Genomic DNA, 15,132 nt, shown 5'->3' on the forward strand with positions numbered 1-15,132 from the left:
TGGTCAAGCACTGGAATGGGCTGCCAAGGGAAGTTGTGTAATCACCATTCCTGGAAGCATTTAAAAGACTGGCACTTATGGATATGGTTTAGGGGAGGGCTTGACAGTGCTAGGCTGATGACTGGACTTAATGATCTCAGGAGTATTTTCCATTGTAAATAATGCTCTGATTGTATAAGTCAAAATTAAACTTCACTGATTTGAGTATTCTTGCTCTGATAGAAGCCACTAGCAGGTGTCAAGGAAGAATATGAAAAAATTATGGTAAGAATGTATTTAACTTTTACATGGTAGGCTGGTTTCAACAAATATGCAACTTAATGACTTTCAGAGCTGGAAGTTGCATCAACAACTATTTTGGGATATTCCATTCAAAATTTACGTATATTAAATACAATATTGCAGAATATTATATACTTTCAAAAATCACTTACATAACATTATGAATATAATATAATTGTTATTTACAGAGATCCTATCAAAATTGAAGAAATTTCAAGTACTGAAAGATTTAGGAATAAAACTCCAAGTAATCTTAAAAGGTTAAAGAATATTCCTGAAAAACCAGGATTCATATTAGAGGGAAAAGTTATGCATTTAGATTACACTACACAGATGGAGGCTAGAGAATGACAGATCTGCTCTGCTGTGAAAGATCTGAGGATTAAAATGGATCAGATCAGAGCACGTGCCAATAACATTGCCAAAAGCAAACATACTGCCTAAATGAAAGGCTGGCTGTAAGGGCTGGTGCAGCATCCACTGGAGTAGGTTTTCAGTCACAAGCACTGCTCCTCGAGAATAGTCTAGGTCATATGAAAGGAGTTAAGAGAGAGGAATGAATGATAGAATTCAATAAAATATTGTTCAAGAAGGGTTGAATGGGTCATATAATCTAAATGAGAGACATTTGAAAGGAACTTTAACAGTTTTCAGATGTGAAAAAAGTAGCTGTAAGGAAGAGACTAAGCAATTCTCCATGAACTCTACAGATAAACAAGAAGTTTCTCACATATATACCAACAAGGAAAATTCAAAGCCAGGTCTTGGAAAAACCTCTGGACGACCAAAGTTATTCACAAAACAGTTCAGTCACCATCACTGGAGTTTATCTAGGAAAAGATAGACAAACATCTACCAAAAAATGCTTCGGCATAAATGACACAGCTTCGTGTTAAGGGAGTTGCCATCCTGGGTCTTTTCCCTTTTTATTTTTTTTTTTTTTGGTGTCCTTTTAGTTGCTTTTCTCTCTGTATTTGCAGAGGCAAATAACTACTTGAAAAAAACACCAATGGATGTTGTAGAGTCTCAATTGCTTCTCCTATTTGAAAATACAAGTCCATTCTATGACATATACTGTCTTGCAAAAGTTAGTGTGTGTGACTTTATGTAGAAATTACTAACAAGGTCTTTCCTTATTTTTTTTCTGAAGGAGATTAAATTACATGCTTCTAGTGCTTTCTTCTGGCCTTACTATCTAGATATTATGAATAGATTAACTGAATACTGTTGAGTACTGCAACACATTGCCTAGAGATGTTATAGAATCTTCAGCCCTGGGCAATATGCTGTAATTGACCCTGGTTTGAGCACTGGTTTGAACTGCACAGTCTCCAGAGGCCCCTTCCAGCTTCAGCTCTTATGATTCTGTGAGATCCTGTGATTTCTAGATTGCAACTACTTTAAGTGCATCTTATCACCATGAATCAAGTGAAAACTCTGAAGCATTCAAGAATGAAAAGAACAAAAATCAATGTGAAGATCATTTTCTCTCCTGTCATGGTCCACATGGCTTTTTTTTCTGATGTATCCTAATTATTTTTGTTCCAACTGGATTGCTTTTCTAATGAAAATTAGGCTGTTTTCTGCTGTTACAAGTGTGGGAAATGAATCTGGTGAAAGTTACAGAGTTGTGAGATGCCACAACGATACAAAAACGTAGAAGGTGGTTTGGTAAAATGGAGAACATGATGAGATGCTCCGTATGAATTGGGAATGATAAAGACCAATTTAGCACAATATTTTATAATGTATTATATGAAATTTTAAATGAGAAAAAGGTAAGTTTTCCATGGAATATGCTTAAAAGAAAAATAGACAAAATACTGGAAGATGTTCAGTGTGCAGAGAAAGACAGGGAATGAAGGCAAAACCACGAGGAGTCAGCTTCCACAGTTCAGTGAGGGCTGCTGTCTGATTCTAGGCCCTCACCATTGAAATCTGGAGTTGTGTCCTATGCAAGTCACATCTTTGACTGATATAAAGCCAACCCTTCTATGAATGAGGGTTTTTCAGTAATGGTTCTTTTTTAAAGCTCACAAAGAAGGTTTACCTTTATCCCAGGACAGCAGAAGCAGGACAACCTAACTAACCCACTTCTCTGTTAAGCCCTTAGTTTCAGAATAAGATTCACCTTCTTTGATTTATCTGATCCCTCAGCAAAAACCACAGACATGGAGAGTGGAAACAAATCCTTCTCATGATGCAAGGAAGAGATAGATGCTTCTAAATGGGAGTGAGAATCACAAGTAAACACAGCAAGCACTATGCTATCCAGATGTAGTAATATGACATGGTGTCCCCTTTCTGAAACTCTGAGCTGAAAGCTTGTGCAAGCCTGACAATTAGAGACTCAAACCATCTCCTGGATGTTGGCACTTATACCAAGTACTTTGGAAACAGAACACTCCTTAATTCACTTAAATGGCTGAAAAATGGAAGTGGTGATTATAATTTATGTTATAGATTAGAAGTTAAGTGCTCTTATGCAGGAAATAGAAACTCTGAATATGAGACCTTCCCCAGCCTGGTGGTTCAAACTCAAAATTTCCATCTTCCATCAGCAGAGCTTATCAATTTTAGAAGGAAGCTTTGGATGAGAATTGCTTTCCTGCAGAAGCTCTGTCGTCATGCAATAAAGAATTCACTGCTCCCATATACTAAGAAATTTACTACTCAAATTTACTAACAAATTGAGAATGTAATTTCATTTTAAAATGAAAAATAAAGGCAAAGTCACTGTTAAAGAGAATTCATCTGTGAATGGCAAATTGCCTCCTGAAGCAAATGCACTCATTATGCTCAAAGAAAGGATGAGATCTCCCACAGTTAAATAAAACTAGTAGGAAAAATAATTGCTTGATAAATCAGAGTAATTAAATTTTGCACATGCGAATGCTACTGCACCTCTGTCTTCAGTACAACAAGGCCAGCCCTGTAGCAGAGAAACAGCACATAAAGCTCAGCCTTTACTCCCTGAAAAATGTACTACTGATAGAAATAGCCCACCTTTTCCCTTTTAGCTCTTCACTAATGAGGAATGGGAAATCTTGCCCCACAAAGCTATTGGGATCAGAGCAGCCAAAAACTGTGATGATACTATCTAGTTCCAGTTCACCTCCTGCAAATATTCCAATTATTAGTGTGTCTTCTAACATTTAAAAAACACAAAGCAATGGACTCTGCTTTTCTTTGGGAACCTGTCTGATAGGTCATTTGTTAGTTGGTCTGTCTTATGTGTTAATTTTTGTGTACCAGGTAAAGAACTGTTTCCCCTGATAAACTTCCATAGGAAAAATAAACTTCTGCCACTATCCTTTCAAAGTTCAAAAGTTAATTCTTGACCATTTAAACAATTTTGTGTTTAGGCTATTTAAACACAGCTATCTACATCTAGGCATGCACACATTCATCAGTTGTTCATCTGCCTGCTGCAGTCAGCAGAAATCCAGCCAATGCAACCTAGAGCACAACTGAGTTCACCCCAACCAAGGGAACCAGCAGCTGCTGAGCTGAATCACTCGCTCAGCTCCAGTGACTCCAGCCTTGATCTTTACTGACTCTAACAACAGCTTTGATACTGAGGGCTCAATCCATTGCCCACACAGAAGGAGCTAGTGCCATTTGAGATGGACAGCATAACCTGCCTGTCCTGTTGGCAATACATCTTGCAGAGCTGTCGAGGTGCCTTGCATATTTCAGGACATCTGAAATACCAGCAGTTCCTGTGTGGGAGTGACTGAAGCAAGTCTTTAGGCCACAAACAGACTCCTGCCGGTAGGCATAACAAATTTGGGTATCTTGGTTGTCAGCTGAATCTCTGGAATTTAGGAATTTGAACAGTTTAGCTGCAAAGGCCATGGCACTGCCACAGGATATACACTCACAAGAGGTGGCTTATTATGGCTTCCCTCCTATTCAACAGGCTAACAGGAGGAAAGCGCAGCACCAGCTCATTCCTATCTGTTCCTCAGGAGTACAAGGATGCATTGCATACTCTGTCTTCAGAACCAGTCAAGCAGAAATCACCAGCAATTGCTTTCACAAGAGTTACAGAAGAGTGATTTTGGGCTTAAGGGTCATTTTAAGGCATAGCTATATGATCAGATTTAGATGGTCATAAGTTAACTCCACATTTTATGTCACCTCAGGTTTGCAATGCATTTAGACACATTATTACAAGATAACATGTGAACTAAAAATTCACATCCCTCAGTTTATTCATGCAAGCTCAGTAGAAGGCAAACTGGAAGTAGATCCAAGCTGGAACTGGCCTATGCTGCAGAATACTGGGCAGAGAGGGCATCAAATACTAACCTTTGAGTATTTGGGTATACTCAGACACTTTGGTGCTGACCCCCTCACTGCAAGATCACCACGAATTTGGTACATTGGAACATCAGGCAACAAAAGACTCATGAAGCACTGAGAAAGCATATCTATATAGAAACACATATTCACCTTTTGGCAGTCCATTTTTGACAAAAGAGAAGTTGCCTTTTATTAAGAGAATCTAAACAAAAAATAGCAATTTTTCCAACAGCTTAATGTTCTGTAAATATCAGTTCCCTGAGCAATTTCCTTAAAAAAAAAAAAGTTCAGATAATCTTATTACTCATGGGATCTGTGCATTTAGTCTTCTCCTTTTAACTTCTGCACTGCATCATTTTTGTAGGAATTGGCCATAATAAATGTGATTATGGATGCAGTTTACACAGGTATAGCTCCTGATATAAGTTATACATTTGGTGGTAAGGTATTCTTTTAGACTAGATATTTCCAGATGACTGAGCAAGTTCTTTGAGCTTCTTCCCAACGTGCCTCTTGTGTGTATGCATTGTGTCTGGCAAAAACTGTAGTGTCCACTGAGAGAAAGAAGAGATGTAACAGATGCTTGACTGCATTTCTTTCCCTGCTTGACTGCAGTGACTGCTCTGAGAAGTAAACAATCCACTTGGTAAAACAAACTGCTGCAAATGCTCACTATGATTTGTATCATTTGATTATTACCTTGCTTATTCTCATTTCCTAAACAGGTTTATTGAAATTCCCCTACCAATCTATACACTCCTGAATTTTTATCAGCTATATCTCTTCCCTCCAGGCAGAGCCCACACTTCCTTTTTGATACAAGACTGTTTTATCTACATGTAGGATTGGATTTTTTGTTTGGTTTTGTAAGGTACTTATTCTTGGAATTAGTTCCTGCTTTTTTATTAAGGGATGGCATGTTCTATAAAGTATTCAGTCTCTAAATCAGACAGTGAGAGAAAAAAAATGTGATGTCTCCCATTTTCAGATTTAAAAGAGCCGCTGATGTCAGAAAGCAAGATAAAAAAGTCGACCTTAAAACAATCTGGTTCACGATGATGCTGCCTTTTGGTCTCAATGTCCAATTTATCTCAGAGCACATGCTGGGTGAAGACTGCAAAGTAAGACTAATGGGTATGGCAGAAATATGTGCAGTAATTCATCATCATAACAAAGCATAGCACAATTATCAGGAATTTCCTATAGACTTGCCATGATTACATGGAAACAAATTGTTTTGTCTGCTTAGTTAGAAGCGCAAGAATACTGAGCCAAAAACCAGAAAGGGATTGTTGCCACCTATATACACAAATTATCCTTTTAGGAATTGACAAATGTACAATTTGGCTTTCTTTTTGGGTTTGTACATTGAAATAGTATTCATTCAGTGCCTGGCCAAATGGGTCTCTATGTTCTACAACAGGACACATCACAAAAAATGTAGGAAGAAGAGGCAGTTGGCTGCAGGGTTTGAGGAGTTAATGGATGTAATCACAGTACCTTTTTCATGCTTGCCCAAGACTTTATTGCAGCAAAAATTTCAAGTAAGAATGGAAGGAATGGAAACCTTTAATTAGTTGGAATTTACTTATTTTTAAAAAACCCATTGTCTCTGCTTGGTGTATCTTCCTGAGAAAAGACTAACATCAGCATCACTTTGTAAGTAATTTGGTTTGGTCCTGTTCCTGGTGTTCAGCTACCTGGAGTACAGTTTAGGCTGCTGTTTATTTGACTTTCCTCCCTGAGGACCACTCTTCTGTAGGAAAATTAAAGCTATGCAATGCTTACACAGACATTTCTTGCACTTCTGCTGGAGAACAAGACCCATTCTGAGTAAGCACTAATAATAGACAACACTGCAAGTAGCTGCTTGGGGCTCACATGCCTGAGAGACATAATATTAAAGGAGAAGTCACTGCTGAAAGGAGCAGATAGATTGCATTTGCTATCACAGATCTCTACTGTGTTTCAGTGATCATGCCACTTAGGTAAAGTGGGACTTTGAGAGCTAAAGTCTAATTAAAATAAGTGGGTGTTATATAACCATGCTCAGAAGGCAAATTTTCTGCAATATTCCCTAGTGACTAGAAACTGCCTTTCTTTAAAGCATTTACACAACTCGGCTCTAGCAATTTAATGGTTGGAAGATGATAAGGAAATAAATTAGATTTTGGTACACAGCAGTCAAATTAATTTCAGAGGTATATGTAAGGCTTAGCACTTAAGTCCCATAACCACATCATGACCCATATCAACTGGAAGGTCCCAATATTTCAGGGAAGGCTGGATAGCACACATCACACAATTGTTTTTTAGAAGATGTCATCATGCATAATGACAAAAGTCATGTTTCAGGGAATGCCTTAACTCCACCAGGATATCCATTATGGTCAGGGCTGCATTGCTGAAGTTCCAGGGATGCATCTGGCCCAGGAAGTGAATTTAGCCTTCCTGTCCTTTCTTTTGTTTTGTTTTAATTGGTTTGCCTCTGTTGCTTTCATGATTTTCTTCCTCAAAACATTTCCTTTATTGATCTTGTCTTTCCTCATTTTTCTCTCTTTCCTGGTTACTTCCAGATTAGCAGCAGGATGGAAGTCCCATGGCGTGCCCCACTTGGCCCCTTTCTGCTAAGTCCAACAGCCAGTCTTGGCAAAGTGAAGATATTCTTATCAGAAGCAATGGGGAATATTGGTGGGAGGGCCTATTTTGGGTGTCACAGGTTGGTGACAATCTGTCATGCTATGCAATCCAGGTAACAGCGCAGCCACCGAGCTCTGCCAGCACTTCTCCAAATTACAGCCATGAAGGAACCATGCAAGGTGCAAAGACACCTACGTTCACTCACTCTGTCTGAGCCTGGTTTGCCAGCATTGTTTTCTTAAGGAATGCTGCACAGAACTCAGTCTCCAGGGAGGGGGAGCCTGCTGCAATCAACCTTATGATGGAAAATATATCAGCCTCGAATTAATTTCACTGTATGGATGAATTCTGCAAAGTTCCTGGAATTTTCACAAACCAGATTCATCTACCCTTAATTTACTGATCTACTTTTTAAAACGTAAACAACTTTCAAATAAGATTTTATTGCATTTGAATATAATTCTTGTCATGTTCTGTACTTTTCTGCTTCATTTCCAAAGAATGTTGAGATGATTAACTCATGCATTATGTGATGCCATGTGTAATGCTCCCTTGTGACAATAACTCAAATTGCTATTTTCATGCTATCTTCCTGTCTCTTACTCTTGTTTTATTTTTACTCCATCCTTTTACTCATTTGAATAGAAATATTTTGAAGAATATATTTCTGCCTCCTTTTTCCAACTGACTGCCAGCTCACAGAGTCTAGAAAAATGGGTAAGTGGAAACATCCAGCTCCCACAGCTTTGCTTCCAGTTGCTACCGTGCTCACTTTCCCAGGAATTCTCCTGGACCTTCATCTGCAGAGCTCAGTCACTCATCAAAACATCAGCAAGTTATTTGTGCACTCTTTGAATTCCTGGTTAGCCAATGAGGCATACAGCAAGGGTTCAGCTCAAACAAGCAAGGAGTAAGCCAATAGCTTTACAATTTTGTTATATTCAAAATGAGATACAGTACTTTTAAATCTTTATTCTGGATATCAATAGAGAAAGGGAGCTTCTGGATTTTAACTGATCATGGATGAAATGGAAATTATTTTTTTGAATATTAATTATTCTTAACCCAAATAAAGATGAAGATAAATCCATTTCATTTTACCATTTGACTGGAAGAAATAGGACTAAAATTTGAAGTCACATAATTCTGACAGTGATGTAGGAACTTGTATAACATGCATGGAGAACCTACAGCAATGGAAAATCCTGAAAAATCTTGGAGAGAAGAAAGTGAAAGCAGAAGAAATGCAATCAAGAGAAATTTGAGGTTTCTCTTGAATTCTAGTTGCCCTTGATCACATCAGTAATAACCTGTTACTGTTCACAAACTCCATATCCCAAATCTATCTAGAAAATGGTAAGAAAACTAAGGATAGGAAAATTCAGCTTTCCAGAGCAGGCACAGTTTAATCACCTATTTTCCACCAAGTGTTCTGTGCACAATTGTCCCAACAAAGGAGTAACCAGAATAAAACCATGAAAGTCCATGGAAATAGATGTTTGAGGTTAATAACTCTTGTGAGCCTATCCAGGGCTGGTAATAGGAAACTCTATCATCCCATAACAAGAAGTACAGTCTAAAAAGGTTGGTTTAGAGTTTTAAGTCCACATCCTTGTGAGAGCAGGACTGTTCTCAAAATACTCTAAGCAGTAGTTTCTAGTTTAGCTTTAAATACACAAAGCAATGGCTTTGCTCTTCCTTGTCTTGAAATCTATCCAAGTTTGGAATTCAGTATCCACTCCTCAGTGGCTTTTGCTGTTCTCCACTTTCAGTTGCTATATATACAATAGAAAACTGCAATTTACATTAGGTGGCCCTGTATGAGTGTGCTCAATTAGTAAAAATATTTTCTGCATATAGGGCCTATATGGATGCAGCCTCAATAGCTGCCAGAAACTAGGATAGAAAAGGCCTGTGTGTGTGTGTCTTTCACATCACAACCTGATCACCTGTTCTTTTATCCTATCACTCCCACAGAGAGAGCACCCCAAGGAACATCTCCAGTCAGACTGTTCCTCCTAGCTGTCAAGGTCACTTACAGACATTAGTAGATATTCATCTATCCTTAGCCAGTAGACATTCTTTGTGCATCCTCATCTAATAATGTTTCTCTCTAAATTGCCTCCAGTTCACTGCACTGTTAATTAACTTTTATGCACTACCAGAGATGAATGCATCTCAGCAGTGACTTAAGTGATTTCTCTACAGCTTGTGTTTCAGTTTCCATTCATAAAACACTTCAACCTATATTAGTCAAAATTGTCCCCCCTTGTAATACTTTTGCATTTCCATAGTAGCTCTCATTGTAAAGTAAAAAAGGACAGAGCAACAGAGGAAGTAAAAATGTAAACTCCAATATTTGTCTTTGCCTGAAATAGTCCACTTGGTTAAGGGGAAAAAAAAACATTCTGAGTGTTTGTCAGCTCTGTACATTCTACATGTCATTTGCATTATTAAACAACAATATCTGAGCCTTGCCTTAAATATCAATATAATCAGACCTTAGTTGTTTAGTAATATTGTTTTAAGCTGAAATTTCATACAAAAAAACCCCAACCCAAACCATGTAAGTACTACAAAATGTAGCAAGGATTTCTTTAACAGCCTGCAAACAGCACACAGCTTTTCCTGCACATTTTAAGGACATATCTAGAGTTCACAAGCACTTTCAATTTTATCACCTAATTATTACAGAGACAATTTGCAAGAGTAAACAGTTCATACACTGTCTGAAGCTCTTAGCATTACAATGAACATGGATATAAAATTATTTGGTTACATAATAGCAGAATGTGTCTGACTTACACAAATGTTGACTCATTTAGAGTTTAAAGCTGAGGTTTCCCAAAGTGGTAGTCTATAGATTTCTGTCAGTGGTCAGCAGCTGAAGGTTTATTGCTGTCTGGGTACACAGTATTCATTCCCTATGGATAGTGGGGAGAGAAGAGGTTAATAACAAACTGACCAAGGAAAAATAATTCATTTTATCAACAGCAGTAAAACATTTTTTTGCTAAAGACTGTAGCCCTACAATTTCTGGTAATAACTTGTGCATTTTATTATGATTCTGTCAAACATATTGTTTATACTGATATTTTCTTTTTCAGACTGTTTCCTCTTTTCCAATCTATCCATTTATGAGAAAAATACTACACAAGATGTTATTTAAAGAATATTTTCAACAGGCAAAACTCCCTCTCAAAAACAGATAAAAAGGAAAGTGTTAGCTGGCTTAGGAATGTCACTGATGACACTGGATTAGGAAGCCTGACGTCACTGGCTTAGGAAGCCTGATGGTCACAAAATGCAAAATGTAAATGTACAAGGAATTTAAGCAAGAAAGGGAGCAAAACAATTACAATTTAATATTTTAGGACAAAATCAAGGAAGACAAAGCCATCTGATGCTCAAAGATTTCACAAAGAGGGATTCTACAAGTCTGCAAAAGGATGCCTGCAAAAGGATGAACAGTGAAAACATAGGTGTGCTGAAGAGAAGAACTAGCAGTGAAAAGGTTAAATGCCTTTTTTGCCTTTTTCTTCACAGGCAAAACCTGCTCCTGGACCTTTGTGCTCCTGCAAAGAAGAGGGGCAATCATCAGCAGGGGAGCAGTAGTCCAGGAGCTGCTACAGCCTGGACACTCTCAGTGTGAGGGGCTCCTTTGGTTGTCCACAGAGGTGTCCAACACGACTGGGAGGTTACTGCCTATCACCTGGCAGAAACTGCAGCACTCAGAGGGGAGCCCTAATGAGTAGAAACAAGGCTAACACATGTCCATTTTAGGGAAATGATGGCTACAACAGATACCAAGCCACAACCCAAAAATAATAGGGACCATAAAAAACTCAGGAAGTAGAACAGCAGAAATCTTATGAAGTTCATCGAAGTACCAACCTGGAGTTCCAAGCAAAATAAATACATATCTTTTGGACTCATTTTGGGGAAAAATGTGATTTGTTTTAGGAAGTATGTTTTTTTAATAAATAAAATGTTCAACAGTTTTGGTTTGTCCTATTCCAGGTAAACCATATCATATTTCAGTATTCATAATTTCCATAAACAGTTGCTAAATTTGGCACAGTATTATATATATGTAGAAAACATTTGGCCATGGTTTTGTTAGAACTGCCTCTGTGACTGTCACAGTTCCCACTTATTCTTCTGTCATTGTCTGCTCATCTTATTTAACATCATTCATTCTAATTTCCATGCTAATAAACTCAAATTAAAAGTCACAGATAAAGAGAGGAACCAACACGTACTACTACATAGAAAATATACCTTCAAATTGCTGTCTCAAAAACACATTTCAGATTACTTTTTTTTTTTTAAACCAATGATGGCTAAATCAAGTTCAGGAATACATTCAACAATATTTGTTTGTTAAAACATAAAAAACTTTCCACTGCCACAAAGTGGAGATTCAATTGCTCAACAATCACTACCAATTTCAAACTTTCTCAGGTCTAATGAAACCACTGCTTTAACTCTATTAGTTATCCAAGTAGTACAACTTGCACTGCAGGATATAAAAGATTCATGTCAGTAGAGATTTAAGCTCAGAAAAGTAGAACAATACTTAATGGTTAGTGAACTGCATTGGAATATTCCTTAAAGCAATTTCTCTTTTTCTATGTCTGTGTTACAATGGGTTTTATTTCATCCAAGCCAAGTGAAAACTTCAAATACTTAAACAAGTTAGAGGTTTACTGCTACCCCAAAATTAAAGAAAAATGTGGTCATCCACATAGAGAAACTGCTTTGAGATAAGCAAGAAATTGTCAGACTTCCTGGTTAGCCCTAAGTTTATAAGCAGTAATGAAAAAGAATAACTCTAAAGAAAGCAGCAGATTAAATAGGAAGAACCTTTCCAGAAGTGTAATTTTGGGTGCTGAAATACACTGTAGTGAGAAGTAACCTGCATGAAAGATACACTGCAGTTCTTTCCAAAGCTTCTGTTTTGGTTTGCATCTAGTGAGACAACAGTGAACAATGGAACAGCAGAAACAATAATTATATTGGCATCCTATATTCCTGCTTTTTTAATAGTATTTCCTCTCAAATATGAAATTCCACAGCTACATTCTCTGAATATTTTAAGCTTGATTATAAGAGTTCCTGCAACCTGTTTTTTATATGGTTTTTGCCAGGCAATAACCCAAAAGAACGAAAACAAGCTAATACTTGGAGAGGTGCTGTGAACATACTCACATGCCACATAGCCTAGTCACATGTACCCAACAGAATTCACAGTGCCTTCTATGAAATCTAATGCTTGGGAAATTACAAAAAAATCGATTTAGCCATCAGTCTTTTGTCTGAGTTCACCACAAATTTTCAATTTCCTCCAGTTACCTTAATGTCCAAGGAAAAAAAGTTCGTATTCAATTCACCCCTTTCATTTTTTAGGCTCAGATTGTTGTGCAGCTCTTGATTTACATGCAGTGAGGTCAGGTAGCTCAAACCTGGAAAAAGTGAAGGTTTCTGCCAGATTTGATGGATAACATCATTCTTTTCAGAGCAAACAATTCTGTCTCCTCTAGCCTGTGGATTTCCTTCCATTGTCTGTCATTTTGCTTTTCACACATTTCACACTTATCCATGTATGTTTTCATCTAAGCATATTGCATGGGCTACAAGCACATGTCCTGCTTCAACCTCACTTTACTTTTGTCCCTATTCCATGTTGTCAGCAGCCGCCTGTTGGGACTACTGCTCCCACTGTAACTCCAAACCTGCTTTGATGCACACAGCTCCCTGTTTCTGCCATCTTCAAAAATCCAGCACGTTCCTGTGCTAGTTTATGATGCCACAGGGATTTATGCAACCCCACACCAAACCATGTCAGGGAATCAATGTAGTTGAAACTTTAACAAGCAGAAAAGTAGCGAGCCTCTTTCTTCAACAGTGCTGAATTATGCCATCTTCAGGTATTTATATTACTATGGGATCAGCATTAAGAACTCCAGCTTCAGGAATTCTGACCAGCCCTGAAGTATGAACAATTAATGTTCTAAATACCCCTTAACACACCAATTTTGTTAGAGATCACAGTGTCTGAAACAGGAAAGCTCAATCCTCCCCAGCTGCATCTTATCTGCATGCAGTCCAATTTTTTATTCCCAGGACATGTCCTGGAAGCACCACAGCACGTTAGCTCAGAGATAGGAACGTCTCTGTCAGCGCCTTCTCTAGTGGGAGTGTGATGTATCCAAGACCTGGGATCCCTGGTTCAGCTTAACCTGAAACACCTCAGGAGCTTCTCTCATGGGTTCTCTTCTTTCTTATGAATCCCTTATGCGCTCTGTTTTCCTTCTGTGAGCTGCAAATTTAAACGTTGTTGAGACAGACAAGAATCACAGGCCATTTTATTTTTGATACTGGTGTGAATGGACAGAAGAGAGACATATTTTGATCTTTCTCTAGACTTCATTTTTATTCTGTAACAGTTTAGTCTCCTAGTTTAAACAGACAGACAGGCAATTTGAACTTGAAGGATCTGTTGTCTCAGGAAAAACATGATCATCACCCCTCTAAGTATTCTGCTCATGTGTAGTGATTCATACCAGGCCTTATACTGTGGAAGGTTTGCAGTTCGAAATGTTAATTAACAGATATAGTCCATTTCCATATGTCTTCCTCTAAAGGTTACTGCAACAACATTTCCTGAATATACTTTAACAATTTAATGGCAGCCTGGCAGTAGTATCATGACAAATAAATTTAAGTGACGTACAGGTTGCAGAGGAGAATACAAAGTATAATAAAGCAATGTACTATTTATAGAGATGTGACATGAAAAACATTGACCTGTGGTCCCAAGTAATTTTCATAAGACAAAAGCTTTCATGGTAATAAAAACAAATCAGTCAATGTTCTAAAAGACTAATATAATAAACCATCAGGGAAGCTATTCAGCTGTGTTAACTCAATTTAACAAAAGAGGAGTCATTATTATTCAAACTTTGTACTTAAAGTTTGGTGACAACTTTAGCTGCACTATGACAAAGTGATTCTTGATTAATGAGAGATACCTCCAGAACTGGCAGTGGGACTCAACGTGGAAACATATGCTACCTTGCTAGTCATACTGAAAAAAACTAGTTTGACATTAGGAACACAGGACTGGACTTAAATGACAGGACAGAATTGCAGAGAAGCTGAAGATAGTGCATGAAATATTGCCATACCCAAGAATTTATATACTGACAAGTAACTAGAACATGAGGAAGATGGAAGAAGGGTCAGGAGTGCTAATATTTTTTTATGGGAAGGAGAAAAAGAAAGGAAGAGGAAAAAAAGTACTTTCAGTCTAAACTGATTCTCAACAAATAGATACTACACTCTTTTTCAAGAGAAACAAAATTGTGCTTTATAATTTAATTTTCAAGGTTGTATTGCTATAGCCACTGAGAAAGGGAGAAATTAAGTGAATTACAAGCAATTTGGGGTACAGGTAGAAAATAATCACAGGCTATGATTACAAACTGTGCTTTCTAACTGTTAGTTCATCTTTACACACTCAGCAGACATCATTTCTTGAGGAGCTGAAATGTTGTAATGATTCTTTTCTTTATGAGCCTCACTCATTTGCAAGCATCTTTGCAGTTCTGGTTTATAAATAAGACAGTATTTGGAAATATCAAGGTACTAAATAACTAGCTGGAAGTTTTTCAAAATACCAAGATTTCCTTTTTATCCACTCCTTTCCTTATTCTGCTCTGAATTTTAAGACCTAACAAACCAGTTTCATCTTTATCTATACCACAAGCAACTCCACCTAAACCCAGTTGGGATTTTTTTCAATTGCACAAGGTCCACTCATTTATGCCAAACACAAACTGTCAGCTGGGACTCTGTGGAATATACCACAAAAAGTTGTGAACTATTTATTTGAGAAGA

General features: G+C 37.6%; 1 protein-coding gene across 6 annotated transcripts in view; it reads right to left on the reverse strand.

Moving 5' to 3' along the window:
* The window catches only part of LOC128808808 (protein TUNAR), a 160,219-nt gene that overhangs the window by 51,650 nt on the left and 93,437 nt on the right, over nucleotides 1-15,132 (reverse strand). For all 6 annotated transcript variants that reach the window (XM_053980363.1, XM_053980362.1, XM_053980366.1 and 3 more), the window contains one exon: nucleotides 10,036-10,154. The gene's annotated coding sequence lies outside the window, so the exon portion shown is untranslated. The remainder of the gene's footprint in view (nucleotides 1-10,035; nucleotides 10,155-15,132) is intronic.

This window comes from Vidua macroura, chromosome 6 (assembly GCF_024509145.1).
Source record: "Vidua macroura isolate BioBank_ID:100142 chromosome 6, ASM2450914v1, whole genome shotgun sequence".
Classification (NCBI taxonomy): domain Eukaryota; kingdom Metazoa; phylum Chordata; class Aves; order Passeriformes; family Viduidae; genus Vidua; species Vidua macroura.